Below are 17,266 nucleotides of genomic sequence, written 5' to 3' on the forward strand. Positions count from 1 at the left end.
TTATTATGAAGCTAAACTTCTGAGAGAATGCAGAGTAATGGAGTCACCAATATGAAGGGAAATTCCAAGAGGAGAATGTTTTTTCAAAACTTAAAGAAAGCCATGACTGGGGATTGGTGGGGAGTTTCAAGGGCTTTGTGTTGGTCAACTCAGGATGCCATAATAAAACACCATAGACGAGGTGACTTGAGCAACAGGAATTTACCTCTCACAGTTCTGGACATGAGAATTCCAAGATCAAAGTATCAGCAACTTAATTTCCCAGTGAAGACTTTCCTTGTGGCTTGCAGATGGCTACCTCTTACAGAGCTAGAGCTCTAATCTCTCTAACTCTTCCTATAAGGACACTAATCCCATCATGGGGGCCCCACCCTCATAACATCATCCAAACCTAATTACCTCTCAAAGGCCTTAACTCCAAATTCCCTCATATTGAAGTTAGGGCTTCAATGAATTTGTGGGGTTGGGGACACACATTCAGTTCATAACAAGGTAAATTTTGAGAAGAATAACCAGCCAAAAAGGTTAAATGTGAGGTACATGATGGAAATAGCAATTGTCTTATAACCGAAATGTAGTTTGGTTGTAAAGAACCACAGGAAGTGTGGCACAAAGTTGAAAGAGAGCTTTAAATGTTACGGTGAAGAGTTGGACTTTATACAATGGGTGCTAAGTGTTCCATACATTCTCTGAGTTGAGTAATAGGTATTTAAAAAAAAAAAAAAACAAAAAACAAAAAGAGGAAGCTTTTACCCAACAAAACAAATGGGGTTACCAACAAGTGCATTGTGTTCATAGTCCAGATATGAGGTGGTAAGAATCATTCAAATTACTAATCTACATAATTATCCTGTTGAAAAATATGATTCAACAACCTAGTCAAGCGAGAAGCAAGAAAAGATAATATTAATTCATCTATTTTATAGAGAGTGAAACTGAAATACAGAGGTTAAAGCAATCTACTTCAGAGTACTGTTTTCCTTTCTGGACATCATATATTTTACTCTTTTTTTTTTTTTTTTTTTTTAGGACTATATCCAAGGCATATGGGCATATAGAAGTTCCCACTCTAGGGGTCAAATCGGAGCTACAGATGCCAGGCTACACCACAGCCACAGCAATGTGAGATCTGAGCCGCATCTTCAACCTACACCACAGCTCATAGCAATGCTGGATCCTTAACCCACTGAGTGAGGCCAGGGATCAAACTTGCCTCCTCATGGATACTAACCAGGTTCATTTCCAATGGCCCACAGTGGGAACTCCTCTAGACATCATATATATTTTTTTATTTTATTATTTATTTATTTATTGTCTTTTTAGGGCCATACCCATGGCATGTGGAAGTTCCCAGGCTAGGGGTCGAATTGGAGCTGCAGCTGCCTTCCTAAGCCACAGCCGCAGCAACACCTGGTCTGAGCCAAATTTGTGACCTGCACCACAGCTCACTGCAATGCCAGATCCTTAATCCACTGAGAGTGGCCAGGGATCAAACCTGTGTCCTCAAGGTTACTAGTCAGGTTCATTATAGCTGAGCCACAACAGGAACTCCTTTCTTTCTTTCTTTCTTTCTTTTTTTTTTTTTTTTTTGACATGATGTATTTTAAACAATTATATTGAGATATAATTCACAAACCATATAATTTATCCATTAAAAGCGTATAATTCAATGGCTTCCAGTATATTCACAGAGTCATGTAACTATGACAATAATCAATTCTAGAACATTTTCATCACCCCAAAAAGAAACCCCATGCCCTATAACCATTATTCCCCCAATCTTTTCACTCTCCCTCCTACCCCTAGTCCTAGGCAATCAATAACTTACTTTCTGTCTCTATAGATTTACCCATTTTGGACAGTTTATGTAGAAGGAACCATGAAGTATATGGTCTTTTGTCACTGCCTTCTTTCACTTAGCATAAAAATTTCAAGGTTCATCCATGTTATAGCACATATCATACTTCAGTTCTTTTTATTGCTGAATAATAATACTGAGCATCAGATGTTAAGAGAGTTAGAGACATATGCTAAAGACAAATTGGGGCACACTCAGCTGAGAGTCTAGGTCTTAACTCAAAACTGTGTCATAAGGAATAATTGAAGAAACCAAGGTTACTTAATGCAGGAATAAGAAGATACAGTGACTTGATATCTATTTACAAATGACTGAAGAAATAGCATAATTCAGAGATAATTGACATTTTCTGTCTGAATATAGGTAGCAGATTTAAGAACTATTGGAAGAAGCTGTAGCAAACAAATTTTACCTTGAAGTTAAAAAAATGTATACAATTTCCCCCAAAGGAAATAGAGAACCTCTGAAACACATATATTCTTGACTAAGATGTAAAAATCTAGACCGGATGATCACAAACTGGGAAAGATCTAGAGAAAGATGAACTTTTGGCATCCCTTTCAACCTTGAAATTCTATATCATTCAGAAGTCGAATGGGATTAGTGTCAGAACTGAGGTTAAAACTCAGAAACTCCTGGCTTCCAAACTTTTGCCCTACTCAGCCATCACATACACAAGCAAAAGTGAGAAAAGAGAGTTTATCTAAGATAAGTTGGCTTGGTGTGTTGATGGATTACTGTGGGGATAAGGAGGAACCAAAGAAGAAGAGAGAAGTGGGACAACCTGACATGTATTCACACATACGCATGCGCGCGCGCACACACACACACACACACACACACACACACACACACACACACACACACCAAGAGATAACTGAAGGGCAATGTGTATCTTTGGCTAAGTTGGGAGCAGACCTGACATTTAGACCCCTACATTGTCTATACTGAAGCTTTTGCTCTCTAAGAAGAGAGAGTTTGGTTTGGGAAGAAGTTATAAATAATTAGAGAATAGAGGGGTTAACATCCATACCTATCTATAGGCCTCAAACCCAAACCATTTTTAATATAGATGTGAGATTCTAGGCAAAAGTTGAAATACAAAAGCTCATTGAATTATTATTTAAAGACTTTACCAGACAAACAGCACTCTTTGGTTTGCAAATTACAGCACCAGGGGGCAATAATATGGAGGCCATTGTCTGCACGGATCACACCACCACTCAGGCACCAGCTCATGATGGACTGAAAGCATATAGAGACAGCACATGGGTAAAGGCATTCTCAGGCTCCTAAGGGGCACTGCACTGCTGGCAATGCTCAGTCTCCTTTGTTCAGCTTCGCAGATCGTGGCCATGACAGATGGGAACTGGAAAAGAGGAGAAAAAACCTGGAAGATATAGGCAGTGACTTCAACCAAAAGACTGGTTTGTGAGCACATGTTAATATGACGCCATCATGGTGGACTCCCAGAAATACTAGGGAGACATTTTGAAGATGCCCGATTTCCTGTTGAAGCAGGTAAATCTTGAAGTCACTGTCCATGAGGCCAAGAGGCATTGAAGAATGTAACAGTACCGTATAAAGGAAGGAAATGTTTAAGAAAAGGGGCGGGGGCAGGATACATTATTTCAAATACATCAAAACTACTCCAGGGACAAGTATTAAAAAAAGAGAATTGGCATTAGTATTATTGTAGAAGAAGCTCTAAGCAGGTAACCAAATAACCTTGGAGCATTTCAAAGCTCTATTTTCAACTGCTTATCTGTCTTTGAAAGTACCTTAACTTATGTAAACTGCAATATCTCTATCTAAAACAAGTGTGTGTGTTGAATTAGATCACCTGCAAGGGCCCAATAATTCTGAATTCCTATGAGTCTATCATTTCAACAGGAGAAGGTTGGGAAATATACCCAAACACTTTGATATACTGCTCTGAGTAGAAGCCATACCATGTAAAATTAAGGAGGAAGTGAATGCTGAGAATGCAGAGATTAATGTGGTATTGTCCAGAATTTTAAACATGAAGGGTGGTAGACATGTGGGGTGATAAGTGGAGAGGTGGGTTTGGGATGTGTTGTTGTTTCATTTAAGCCATAACTCTTCTTCCCAAGTGTCAGGCAGGGGTAAAAAAGGAAATTGTTACCATGCAAAGGAAAGAGCATTGGCTGCTCCACTTTCTGACCTCTACCTCTGATTTTTCCATTTCAACACCTTGTGAAACCTCATCACCATCAATTATTCAATCCCACAGAGACTTTCCATCCATGGACTATATACCTATTCCCTATCCCTCATGACTTGATAATTTCTCTCCTTATGCAACCTAGACATCTTGTACCAGGATAAACATTCTTTTGCATGTATCCTCAAAACAACCCCACCATTGTATTCAACAAGAAAATCCCAAATGTAGTTAAATCAACTCTCAGCCTATCTGTGTCTGTACCTGTACAACTGAGTCTGACTGGAGGAAAACAGAGTAATCAGCAATTCTATCCTTCCATTTGCTCAGGCCACCAAACCTGGCATCATCTTTGATGCTTCCCTTTCCCTCAGACCCCTCAGGAAATCCTGTTTACTCTGCCTTCAAAGATATTCAGAATTTGGCCAAACATTACCATCCACTGATATATCTTAGTTTGAGACACATATGGAATATCACAATAGCCTGCCTTCTAATCTCTTAACAGTTATCCATTTAGAATTGTCTCTCCTTTACTCGGAACTATTCATTCATTCACTTTCCATTTTACTTAGTGAAAAATCCTACCTAAAGTTCCTATGATGACACACAAGGATTTACTTGGTCTGTCAAGTTCACCTCTTTCACCCTCACTATTACTTTCTACCACTCTCCTCACTATCTGTGGTTCAGCCTCATTGACCTTCAGGCTATTCTTTCATCTTGCCAAATACATTTGTCACTGTGCCTTTGTACTTATATTCCCCCTGCCTGGAACACTCTTCCTCCAGATATGTGCTTGGCTCACTCTCTTATTCCAATCTTGGTTACATGCCACCTTATCAGGGAGTATATTGCCTAATCACCCCACCTGTCACTCTTCATTCCCTTACTATGCACTGCTTTTCTTTATAACTCTTATCACACCACACACATATTTTTGTGATTTGTTTACTGCCTGCCTTCCCTCAGTTGGACATAAACTCAGAAGAGCAGAGACTTTGTCTTGTTTGTTTACTTTTTTATCTCCAATAGCTAGCATAGTAAATATCCATAGTAAATAAAGAGGAGGAGTTAGATTTAGACTATAAAGCAAGTCTTCAATACCATTAATTCATTCATTCCACAACATCAATTGAAGACCTATCATGAGCTAGGCAATGTTCTTAGCACTGGAACAAGGTGGTGAATAAGACCTATTATGTTGGAATATGGACAGTGGTAGAAGAGATATTAAATAAGTAGGTAAGTGGATCAATTCAACAGGATACAATTGCAAATAGTTGTAACTGCTAGGAAGATAATGAAACAAAGTGTTTTACAAGAGAGTACACTAGTTCGGGTCTCCTGAGAAGCAGACTCCAAGACAGAATTAGAGAGGGACCAGAAATTTCTTGGGAGAAATGCCCATGAAGAATAAAGGAAATAGAGCGGGCAGGAAGAGCTGGGGAGAACCTTCTAATGGGATGCACCTCTGGTACCTGGGGAAGAAGAGGAAAGAAGAGTTGTGTAGGAAGAGTCTCAGACTCCCATGTAACTCTGAGAAGATCTGGGCCAGGTCAATGGGGCTCCTTCCTCTACTCCCTCATAAATTCTGCTCCTTAGAAAGCCCTGTTTTTGGTAGAAACAGCCTGGGTTTGGTACACCCTCCTTGCTGTGTCATGGACTCTGGGCAGCCTTAGCTGTCAGTGCTTCAGTGGATCTAAAAATGGGGATGCTGGAGGTGGTCAGCCAACTTAACTCCCCTATGCAATCTGAGTGAAACACTTTCATGGCCACAATAGGGAGTTACTCTCATGGAAGAATTACTTTCAACTATGTGTTCAGGGGTTTCGATCTGAGGAGGTGACACTTCTGAGCAAAGAACTGGAAGAAGGGACCAGATTTGAAGGAAGAGGTTTCCCTTCTCTCTCATTGCAAAGTGCCAATGCCAAGTCCCCAGGGTAGAACTGAAGTTGGCCTAATCAAGGTCCCATGGGTCAGTTTGACTGAAGTGTAATAGCGAAGATGAGTGGGGGTGAGAAGAAGAGAGGGGAGGGTTTCAAGGGAGGTGGGGGCCAGATCCTGTAGAGCCGAGCAGAACCATTCTAAGATGGTCAGAATTAATTTTAACTTTATTCTAAATTGGAATTTTTAAGCCTCAGTTTCTTCTTCAAAATTGGATATATCAGCAGATGTGTTTTGATGATTAAGTAACATTAACATCAAGTGTAACACAGGTCCTGGCACTCATGTGCTCATAATTATAATACATTTTCTTTCTGCTTTATCAGATCCAAGAGTGTATTTTACTCTTACACAAAATAGGAAAGAGAAGAAATTAAGGTGGAGAGCAGAATGGAGGGTGTGGAGGGCCAAGATGAAGGGTTTGGATAAGATCCAGAGAGGAGAAATTACATAATAGTCAAATTCATGATACAGTATCTATTTGTATCTTGATAGGCAATGCTAAAATTTTGAATGTTTTCATGGTTCTATTTGCCTTGTCTTTTCCTGGTTCTTAAACATCTTGCTTCTCTATGTGAGTATAAACTTAAGAATGAGGTTGTATCTTTTTTTTCTCCCAAATTGTTTGACCATACCAAAATTTCAAAAGGCTATTCTGAAAAAGGATCAAGCAAACCTTGGGCTAAGTTTGAAGCATAGGCTAGCTTCTCAAGGGAAAGAGCTACCTGGCTTTATTAAAGGCTTTGTGTTATTTACTACATCAGGTTAAAAATAGCTATATTGACACCTCCCCCTCAGTTTATGCTTCCTGCTTGGCTCAGCGTTTTTTCTTCCACTGTAAGTCTCTTTAAACTGTGAAACTGGCATGTGTGTCTCTTGTTCAGCTCAGCAGGAACTGCAACAGAAGGGTTGATCAGAGCTGGGATTAGCAGCCAGGATAAGCACGTGCCCCATGCTTTTCTGTCCTAATTACAGTATTGGCATTATTATTCCAAATCATGGTAGTAAGGAGTTTAGCAAACATGTGTTGAATATCAACACCTTATTAAGCTATGTGTAGATTAGGGGCTTAAAGGAAAAAAAATAAGCTTTATATGAAGTTAAGAAATCAGTTCTTTGAAAGAATTCAGGGGGAGAAGGAAGGAATCACATATGAGGAGTTTTAAGGCATGAAATTTTCCAGATTTTTTCACATACCCAACCACAGGAGCATGCCAAATAGAGAGTCAATTATTCAAATACTGAAGCTTACACCTGAAATTTTCACTGATGAAAGTGATTGGGGTAAATATGTATTGGTAGAAAATCTCTGGTCACCCCTCCCTAGGCCTGGCTCCTTCCCTTCCCTTCCCTTTATTACCATATCACTGTTACTCTCTACCCCACCACTTAGGAGGATAAAGTCAATAACTCAAGAACATGGCGTGGGTTCCGGTACATTCATGTTCTCTTAGAATCCATGCCTCCCTTGCTGTCCTGCTCCCAGTCTCCATGGCGCTTCAGCAGAGCTTCTCTCTGCCAGTGGATATGCTCTGGATGCTTTCCGTGGGCTCAACCCCTGCTTAGGCTACACTGTTTCTCACAAGCGAGCCTGAGTATGTGGGTCCACAAATGTTTACCGGGAAGTGCTTATCCCTCAAGCTTCGGACACAAGTTCATCCTCATCCTTTCACCAGTGCTCTACTCCAGACACCTGGGACTGCACAGCTGCCAACACAGCAGTGCTGTGATTCACAAAGTACTCTTGTTCCTGTTCTAAACAGCTCCCTTGAACACTCCTGGGTGTGGAAGAGTGTTTTCACTGGCTGAATACCTTTCAAGCAGCTCTTGGTCCTAGAAAGTAAAATTTTAAATAATTATCAAATCTCTTTCCTTAACCTCTAAAATTCTCAGAGCAGTGATGGACAACGGATCTATACTATGTTGAGTTACCAGCAATTGCCTTCTAAACAACAAAAGCTTTATTCTGAAATCACAAAACAGAGCAAGAATATTTGAGAGGTAAGGTTAAGACAGCATGTGGTTCTTCTTTTTTGTGTGTGTGTTTTGTCTTTTTAGGGCCACACCTGCAGCAGATGGAGGTTCTCAGGCTAGGGGTCAAATCAGAGCTACAGCTGCCAACCTACACCACAGCCACAGCAACCTGGGATCTGAGCCACATCTGCGACCTACACCACCTCTCATGGCAACGCCAGATCCTGAACCTACTGAGAAAGGCCAGGGATCAACTCCCCTGCCCTCATGGATCCTAGTTGTGGTGTTCATTAACCACTGAGCCATGACGGGAACTCCCAGGATGTGGTTCTTTTTTAGCTATTCAGTTTTCATAAGATTATTAAGACTCCTTTTTAACAGAAAGTGGTTGACTTGAGGAAACTTTGGAGAGCAGAGGAAAACACTGAAGGAAAAATGGAGCAGTGGGAATACTGACTGCAGTGGAGTTAGTGTTCATTTTGACAGTGATTTTATTAATTGAATTTATACATAATTAGAAATGTGATGTGGTTAGTTTTTTTTAATTTTTATTTTTATTTCATTTTTTCTTTTTAGGGCTGCACCTGGGCTAGGGGATGAATCAGAGCTACAGCTGTGGCCTAAGCCATAGATGCTGCAACACGGGATCTGAGCCACATCTGCAACCTATACTACAGCTTGCCGCCATGTCAGTTCCTGAACCCAATGTGTAAGGCCAGGGATTGAACCTGCATCCTCATGAGCACTATGTTGGGTTTTTAACCTGCTGAGCCACAACGAAAACTCCATTTTTGTTTTGTTGTTTTTTTTTTTAATTGGGATATAATCCACATATAAAATTCATCATTTTAAATTGTAAAATTCAATGGTTTTTAGTATATTTATAAGATCATGCAACCATTACGACTAATTCCAAGACACTTTTATCGCTCCAAAAAGGAGACCTCATATGCTTTAGCAGTCATTCTCAATTCTCTACTCACCCCAGCCCTTGGCAACTACTAGTCTACCTTTTGACTATATGGATTTGATTTATTCAAGATGTTTCATGTAAATTGAATCATATTATATATAGCCTTTTGTGTCTAGCATAATGTTTTTAAGTTTCATCCATGATGTAGTTGGTATCAGTAACATCAATTCTCTTTATTGCTGATAATAGTATTCCATTGTATAGATAGGCCACATTTTGTTTTTCCATTCATCAGTTGGTGGACATTTGGATTGTTTCCACTTTGGGGTTATTGGAGATAGTGCTGATATAAACATTTGTGCACAAGTATTTATTTGAATACATGTTTTCATTTATCTTGGGCATAAACCTAGGAGTGGAATTTCTGGGTCTTATGGTAACTCTATGTTTAACTTTTTGAGGATCTGCCACTGTTTTCCAAAGTGGCTGCACTATTATGTTCCTACCAGTAAGGACTGAGGGTTGATGTGGTTAGGTTTAGAATCTTAACTATTCAGTTCTGCTGGTGAAACTAGATCAGGCTTTGTGTGACGCTGCAATTTCAAAGTATACTAAAAAAAATAAGAACACTGTGAAATGCATGGCTCTCCATTATATTTAGTCTTTTTCTTTTACAATTTCTTTTTTTGGCTGTGCCTGTGGCATACAAAAATTCTAGGGACAGAGATTGAACCCATGCCACAGCACTGACAATGATGGATCCTTAACCTACTGAGCCACCAGGGAACTCCCTACAATTTTAAGATTCACTTTGTTCAAACTATTCTCATTCATAGCAAAAGGCTATAACCTACAATAGTTCTACTCACAGAGTAGGAATTCAATAAATATATATTAAATGAGTAGATGAATGAATAAGAGGTAATCTTAGTGGTTTCATTAAAAAACATTAAAAAGTATTTCACAAAAAGCATTGTCTTCTTGATTCTATGCTACCCCTGTTCTGTCACTGATATAACATTTGAAGGCAATAAAGACAATTCTTGAGTTCCCACTGTGGTACAGCAGGTTAAGAACATGACTAGTATCCATGAGGATTCGGGTTCAATCCCTGGCCTTGCTCAGTATGTAAGGATCTGTCATTGCTACAAGCTGCGGCACAGGTCACAGATGCAGCTAATGCAGTGTGCCATGGCTGTGGTGCAGGCCGGCAGCTCAGCTCCATTTTGACCCCTAGTATGGGAACCTCCATATGCCATGGGTGCAGGCCTAAAAATACGAAAAAAAAAAAAAAGACAATTAAATGCAGTAACATGAACCCAGGAGTGAAGACATATAGGCCTCAGTCCTGCTCTTAGACTAATTTACTGTAAGACATTGGGTAAATGATTTTTGGTTTTCTCATATGTCAAACAGTAATGATATTCATTTTAATTATTTGACAAATTGTTGGGAAATAATATATATTTATAGCCCTGAGTCAGCCGCTGCCTCCCTGCCCTTGAGATCCTGGGTGTTGTACGCTCTCCTTTTGCTTTTGCACACATTTCTTCTGTTGCTTACTGATTCAGTCCAGACATAATTAATTTACACACACACACACACACACACACACACACACACACTCTTACCTCATTCACATAATTGTCCAAAGAGCAGACACATGACCCAGATTACACAGAATCAATTAAAAACCACATTAGGTTATTTTTCTTCTTAAATCATTTTTTGGGGAAGGCTATGGCTGAAGCTTATCTGAGCATCAGGGAGATTTTTTTCAAATTTCTTACTCCATGCAGCTCTGATGCACAGCATTTCTTGGTCTCTTGGCCTCCCTGTTTTTTCTTTTCCCTCTCTGGTCCTCCTAGGAGTCAAATCCTTCACCTTTCATTTTCTGGAACAGAGCACAGTCAAGTCCTCTGTTGTTCTTGGGACTCAGGTGTTACCCATACCCTCAAGACCACACATTCCTTTCAAAAAGCTTGGAAAAGTTTTATTTTTTTCTCCTTAACAAAAATAGTTTCATCCCTCAGAGAAATTCTATCTATTGAGTATGATCTTAATACATTTTTTTATCTCCTTCACACGTGAAAATGCTTTGGAACGTTAAGGAGAATAGCGGGTACCTAAGGGATTTTATGTCTGACAAGCCTTTTTCTTGAGAGGGAAAAAGTATCCCTTGTTCCAATATTTTAAAGAAGAGCAGTATTCACCAAATAGCTGCTTCATTCATCTTGTGCTTGATCGTTCATCACAATCTAGGGCACAGGTGGGAACATCATCCAAGCATAACCAGAGTCGCTGTGAATTTGTATTTGGAAATGAAAGGGCGATGCTTGTCATTAGGTAGCTGGATCTGTAAAATATATGCTTTGAATATATGGGTAGCCACATTTTCATTCATGTAGAAGCAGAAGAAATCTATTTGTAGATAATAAGAAAAAGTGCTTCCAGAAAAGAGACTAGAAGTGAGAAGAAGAGTAACTGGTTTCGTTTTTTCCTTAAGACGTTGTTGTGCTCTTGGTTTGTGAGGCCAAGAGAGGCTTTTTTGCATTCTTCTAATACAATCCTCTCTTCATGTTTTGTCATCTTTAAGCTTATTTGAGTTGATTTCCATCACTTGCAATCAAAAGATTCCTAATAAATATTTACAAAACCAGGACTTACCATTGTTATTATTATTTCAGTTTTTCTAAGCTTCCAGGAATAGTATCTTTTTGTTTGCAAACATTTTAATACGTTTTATCTCATTTGATTCTCATGACAACCATAAAGTGAAGTAGGAAGCATACAATTTATTGTCCCTGTATTATTCATGTGGAAATTAACTTTCAGAGATTAACTAACACACCCTTGGTAATATAATCAGTAACTGGCAGAGCCAGAAAAAGAGAACATACCTTCTGCTGCTTCTGTGACACTGTTGAAATTATGTAGACAGGAATGGCTTCTAACTGAATTACAATATGTTCAGATAAAAGGTGTATCTGTTAGAAATTTAACGATGCTTAGATCTCGTTTATTACCTATTTACACTGAGTGAAATTGTAATAAAACGTCAATGTAGGACCTAGGAGGCAAAACCCTTACTGATGAAATAAACAGATGAAAAAGACTCAATTGTTACTGCTCTTAAGCAAAAAAGTTGTATGATTTTATTTATGGGGTAAATAGCATAACTGGTTCAAATTAAAAAAAAATTTCCAGCAGTGCTAAATATCTTAATATATTTTGTTTCCATATAATACCATAAAATATTTCCTCTAATGTATCCATAATTTCCTCAGTATTAAATTTGAATCTTTTTCTGTCTAGGAACCTATCAGTGGTCTGAGAACACTGGAATTTGTAAATTCACATGCTACTGAAACACTGAACATAGAGTGTGCTCAAAATTCTTGGAAAATCAAGATAGTCCTACTCCGTATCTCCCTTAATGTGGTTCTCTGAAGACGATATTGTTACAGATTCTGGATACCTGGAGTATATTTAACAGGCTGGAGCACAAAGGCTAAAGACCTCCCTGAACTGGTGTGAGAACAATTCCATTCCACATCCCTTGGCAAACCCCTGGGGCTGGCCTAGATGGGTAAATTCTGATGTGTTATCAGAACAGAGATAGCACACACTTTCTCAGGAGGGCTGGCCAGGTGTACCTGTCTGTACAAGCCCTTTGTCTTCTGAGGTTGCACTCACAGCATCTTCTACCATCAGGCAAAAATGACAGATATAGGCCATTTTAGCCTCTTATATCCACGAGCTTATATTCTGTTTTTAAAAATAGCAGTATTTCACTTATCTAAAATTGGGTTTTTTTCAAGGTGTTCTCAGAGAGATCAAATCATCATATAAAACATTTTTTCCAGAAAATTAGAACCATCATAGATAGAATTTTTTAAAATTATTGTTGTTGAAAGAAGTCTTCATAGTATATGGTATATGTTATTTAAGTTCTGCCTTAATAAAAATATGAAACATATAAAATACCTTGTTCATTATTATTATTTTTTTTTTTTTTCTCTGTGCCTGTGGGCATGGGGAAGTTCCCTGGTCTGGGATTGAATCAGAGCAATGATGATGCAGGATCCTTAACCCACTAGGCCACCAGGGAACTCTCTCTTGTCCATTATTCTAATTAGAACAATTCTAAATGGAACAATTCCTTCTTTTACAACAATGTGTGTAGGAATCAGGTAAGGTCATTTGGACCACACGTCTTCAGACAGACTTGATGCCTTGATTTCAGCCATCTATGTCTTCTGTTTGTTACTGTTCCCACTGTCATTGAAAACTCTTCTTGCCACCACTTGTGCTCCACCTGGAACCCAATGTGACTGATTCTTCATCTATTCTTCCACTCTTACACATACTAATCCACTCTTGCTTTTTGCTTTCCATTATTTTTACTACTTCAATGATTTTCTAAAAGTTTCTCCTTGCCTACTTTAATTCCTTTAATCTTTAGCATTGAAGGCTTTTTTTTCGTTTGTTTATTTTTGTTTTTTTTGTCTCTGCCATTTCTTGGGCCGCACCCGTGGCATATGGAGGTTCCCAGGCTAGGGATCAAATCGGAGCTGTAGCCGCTGGCCTATGCCAGAGCCACAGCAACTTGGGATCTGAGCCGCTTCTGCAACCTACACCACAGATCAAGGCAATGCCAGATCGTTGACCCACTGAGCAAGGCCAGGGATCGAACCCGCAACCTCATGGTTCCTAGTTGGATTCGTTAACCACTGCGCCACGACAGGAACTCCAGCATTGAAGGATTTGTCCTTCATAACCATCCCTCATGCACAAATATCCCTTAAAGTATTTCCCTAGCATTGTATATAAAAGTGAAAATTTAGAAATCATCTAAATGTTCATTAATAAAGAATATATCTAATATTCCACACAGTGAAATACCAAACAGTCATCAAAAAGGCTAAAGGTCTGTACTTACTGACTTCAAAAGATGGTTATACAATACCACTAGTTAAGGCAGTAGTTTATTAAAGAATTTGTTTTATAAAAACCTATAAGTATACATACATATAAATGTAGATGTATATGCAAATGTAGATGTATATGTATAAAGTGCTATTCAATAGAAGCATAATGTTAGCTACACATGTAATGTAAGTTTTGTGGTAGCCACTTTAGTAAAAGTAAAATAAATAGATTAAATAGCTGCATTCATGGCATACAGAACTTCCTGGGTGATGGGTCAAGTAAGAGCTGCAGCTGCAACTGCAGGCTACACTACAGCCACAGAAACACCAGATCTTAGCCACATTTGTGACCTACACTGCAGCTTGCAGCAACACTGGATCCTTAACCCACTGAGTGAGGCCAGGGATCAAACCCACATCTTCATGGATACTAGACGGGCTCATTAATGCTGAGCCACAACAGGAAATTCCTATAATAAAATATTAATTGTGGTTTTTGACCAGTAGATGGAATAGTGGGAATTCTTAATTTTTCTTACATATCTTTTCCAAGCTATCCACAATTGTATATGTATATTTCTTCGTAACTTTTCAGAAAAGGAAAATGTGTCCTTTTAAACTTAATATATTTATTTTTATTCTCTCAACTATGTTATGCTGTTGCTCCATATGTTCTTGGATTATTTATATTTTTCTGAATTTTCTAGACATTTGAGGGCACTGACCACTTAGTTTGGGTTAGATAGTGATATCATCCAATTTCACAATCCTTGAACTTTTTCATAAACAAACATTTAGTCATACATTTTATTCAACAATTACCTATCAAATGCTATACAGGGGAGACATTGGCCTGGGTCTAAAAAAATTCAAAACTGATCCAGAGAAATAATGTCCCTATTCTCTAGGAGCTTTAAGTCAAATGAACATTCAAATGAATAAAGAGTGAACAAGAAACCAAATGAGATGTTTTCAGGTGGTGACAGTGTAGGCCAAAATAAACAGAGATGATAAAAAGTAGTAGGCAGAGGCCACTTTAAATAGTGAGGGGGAGTGGAGGATTCTGCAAAAAGAGACATTTGAGCTGAAATGTGAAGGATGAGAATGAGCCAGGCAAAAGTTAGGGGTGGGATAAAGATCATTGCAAGCAGAGAAATGCAACGTAGATACTGAAAGAGCAGCATGGAGGTCAGATAGTGAAGAATGGAGTGTAAGCAGGAGGTGAAATAGATGACCTATATTTGCAGAGGTAAACCGATGTTTGGTCATGGAAAGATGCCAGGGGGAAAAATTAGAGAAGAATAAACAGAGAAGTGATGAGATCTTATTTATTTTAGGACATCACCCTTGCCACAATTTGGAGAATGGAAGAATTGTTCATGAGAGCAGGGATTATAATTAAGAAGTTTTTGTAATATTTTAGGCAACTATGCAAGGCAACTTAGAAAAGGGCTGGTGCAGTTCAGAATCACACTTGACATCTTTTAGATAAAGTCAAGACATTTTTTTTTTCTGATCATGTCTGTGGCATGTAGAAATCACCACCCAGGGATCAAACCCAAGCCACAGTAGTGACGACACCAAATTCTTAACCACTAGGCCACCAAAGACCTCTCAAGACATATTGTAGAATTAGTTAGACCAATGAGATTTCATGATCAACTGGATTTAAGGATGAAGATGTGGGACAGAAAGGAATCAAGTGTGATTTTTTTAGATTTTTTTTTTTTTTTTTGTCTTGAGTAACTGGCAAAGCCATTGGATAAAATGAGAAAATTGAGCAAGAAATAGGTTAGCGGGGAGAACCACCAGATACCTGTTGAACATTTCCAACAAATGAGGTATCTAATAGAAGATATCAGTTAGGCAGGTAAATATATGAGTCTAGATTTCTTGGGCCAGGATTCAGACCTAGAGTATAGGTGTGACGTGTGGAGAAACAGAATCGGAATGTGGGAGAACAGGAATACTATCTAAAGCTATGAGAAAGAACAGGCAACCAGGGAAGAAGATATGGATAATAAAGAGGAGGCAGTACACTAGGAAGGCATTTAGGAAGACCTAAATTGGAAACTGAGTGAGCTAGGAGGAAAAACCTGCAACTATTAGGTCAAGGAATCCAGGAGGGAAGGTTTTCAGAAGAACAGCACTTCCAGTATATTGAATACTGACAAGAAGCCAAGTAGGTTAAACAAAGAAATTCCCGTTAGAATTGGCAACTTTGAGGTTGTTATGACCTTGAAAAGAACAGAGTCAGTGGAAAGTCAAATATGTTTAGTCTGATGGATGAATTAGAGAAATAAAGTTGGAGAGTGTAAGCAAAGCAACTAAATAAAGAATGTATTCTGGGAAGAGGAGTAGAAAAACAGGACAGTAACTGGAGGGATTTTAAAATGGAAATAGTAGAGAATATCTGGAGCTGCTGGAATTATACCAGTATAGAGGAAGAGACTGATGATGGAGAGATGAAGAGATTGAGGAAGTAGAGGAGAGGAGGCTGAGCAATCAGAGTTCTTGATAAGGCAAGAGGGGACAGAGTCCAATGCATGCAAGGATAGATTTGATAGGACATTCAGTTCCTAGTCTAAGTAGGAGTACAGAGAAAATGAATAAATTTTCCGCTAGGAATGTGAAGGCGTCCCCTGCAATAACTTTTCTCAGGGGCCAACGAGGTGGGGTGTGCCTCAGTTGAGTGAGAGTTAAGGACTGGGGGAGAGGGAAGGCAAGTACCAAGTAAATGGACAACGTGAGCGACAGTGGCTGGGGGTGTGGTGGGGAGCTGGTATTCTCATTATGAGAAAGTGGGGATGTTTCTGTTGTATTTTAATATCATAATGAATGGGCTACTTTTTAAGATATGAAAGATGAGTGCGTCAAGTAATATGACTGACATTTTTAACGGTTCAGGAAAATGTTTCCATGTAAATTTTAGAATTAGCTTTCTAATATTTGTTAGAATCTAATTGATTCTGTTTCCATTTAGTTCACTTATATTCTGTTCCAATTTTATTGACCTTGGAAGCACTTGATATCTACATTGACTGACACCTGTCTAGACTAACTGTCTATCTTCAATAAATGGTGATGTTTAGAGTCTCTGAGATATGATAAGTCTTAGAACTACAATTTACTATCCTATAAATTCAGGTATTATGCTATTGAAGGATTCTACATCATATTTTCCACAAGGATTTTCCAAAATATGTACAGATGCATACACAAAACATTTCTTTTAAAATATTCAAATAAGTCAATAAGATGACAAATTATAAAATAATTGGAGATTATGAAGGTTAGAAATCTCGAAAACATGTATTTTTAGTAATCATAATAAGATTACATAAAAAACCTAATATGTACTAAAGCAATATTTGGTGTCTTGCTAAATAAATCAGATGAATAAAATTAATCAGATTAAAATTTAAAATAGTCTTTTCAACTCTTTAAAATGCCAAATT

At 38.5% G+C, this 17,266-nt stretch overlaps 1 long non-coding RNA gene across 2 annotated transcripts; it reads left to right on the plus strand.

Annotated features, from left to right (window-relative positions):
* On the plus strand, nt 1,563-12,840 carry LOC106508391. Of its 2 annotated transcripts, XR_002335898.1 has the most exons (4): nt 1,563-3,379; nt 7,884-7,991; nt 8,541-8,673; nt 12,193-12,840. It is a non-coding gene; the product is annotated as an uncharacterized LOC106508391 (long non-coding RNA). The 2 variants fall into 2 exon arrangements; XR_001305206.2 differs by lacking the exon at nt 12,193-12,840 and having other exon boundaries at nt 8,541-9,992.

This window comes from Sus scrofa, chromosome 9 (genome assembly GCF_000003025.6).
Source record: "Sus scrofa isolate TJ Tabasco breed Duroc chromosome 9, Sscrofa11.1, whole genome shotgun sequence".
NCBI lineage: Eukaryota > Metazoa > Chordata > Mammalia > Artiodactyla > Suidae > Sus > Sus scrofa.